Source organism: Neopelma chrysocephalum, unplaced genomic scaffold, assembly GCF_003984885.1.
Source record: "Neopelma chrysocephalum unplaced genomic scaffold, ASM398488v2 Primary Assembly neopelma1_174, whole genome shotgun sequence".
Classification (NCBI taxonomy): Eukaryota; Metazoa; Chordata; class Aves; order Passeriformes; family Pipridae; genus Neopelma; species Neopelma chrysocephalum.
Window position 1 is genome coordinate 14,971 of NW_020897836.1, and position 1,417 is coordinate 16,387.

A 1,417-nucleotide genomic window follows, 5' to 3' on the forward strand; every position below is an offset into this window, starting at 1 on the left:
CCAAGCCCAGGAGATCCAGGATTTAAAGCAAACCCAGGCAGATCCAAGCCCAGAAGATGCAGGACTCAAAGCAAACCCAGGCAATTCCAAGCCCAGGAGATCCCGGACTCAAAGCAAACCCAGGCAATTCCAAGCCCAGAAGATCCAGGAGAGCTCAGCCAACTTCTTGCAGGACAACTTGTCCCTGGAGACATCCCAGACCTCCAGGATGGAAATTCCCCACCTCACATCACCCCTCCAGGACTTAACTGTCCTCCCAGTTCCAACCTCGTCCCCGGTTCACCTTGGGGAGCCTCTGCTTTGTCCTCCCCGCCCCAGACACGGAGGACAATCCATGGAATTCCTGCTGGTTGCAATAATTCCTGTCCGTGCATTTTGTTATCTGGCGTTAATCCCAAGCTTTTCCAGAGTTTTTTGCCTTCCCTGAGCTCCTCAGAAGTGCAAACTTGCCCTTGGCTGCTCCAGCAGAGGATTTTCTCCCGACTCATCACCCTCCCCTCGTTTAAACCGTCCCGGCCGAGCTCGACCTCCCCTCCCTTTGCCAGGATTGCAAAATTGGAAGGGCCTTGACCCCGAAAATTTATATTTTCCTCTGGATAATCGTGAAGGGGATAATGTTGGATGCCAGACAGACCCCACTGGGCTGGAAAAATATTTGTTTGGGAACGTTTGACGCAGGAGCAACACCCGGGAAGGAAACATTTCTTTCCACACAACATCTTTTTGGCCTTATAGAAATATTGGCTACGATTTTTTAATTAAGGTTGAACTTTCAGAATCTTCTGGCCAGGGTCAGGTCACACATCTCAGCTCAGCTTTTGGCTAAAAAGCTGATTTGGGGTTTATTGAAATAGTTGTCGAGGTCAAATCCTTTCAGAGACTTGCTGTGATTTCCTTGCTTTTGTCTCCCACGTCGAGGAAAAATTTTAAATGTGATATTTCTGAAGGGAAAAAACAGTTTAGTTCAGCCAGAAACAGTTCCAGTGATGGGTTTAAGATAAAAATGTATGGAATAATATTTTTTTTCATTTGAGTCACAGACCTTAAACGACTTCACAAACCCCCTCCTTTGTCCACATCAGTGATGTTTGGTCGAACCACCACTTTCCTCTTCCAGTTCTAAGTTTTCCAGCATCTTTTATTACTGTTATTTCCACCTTTAAATCTGTGACTGATTTCTAGCTTTCCAAATCAGGTTGGCTTTAGTGAGTAAGGAGTGAGTGATGCCAAACAAGGAGCAGGGAGGGATCCCAAACACTGAGCAGGGAGTGATCCCAAACACTGAGCAGGGAGTGATCCCAAACAGTCAGTAAGGAGTGATCCTAAACACTCAGCAGGGAGTGATCCCAAATAGGCAATGAGCAGGGAGGGATCCCAAACACTGAGCAGGGAGGGATCCCAAACACTGAACAGGGAG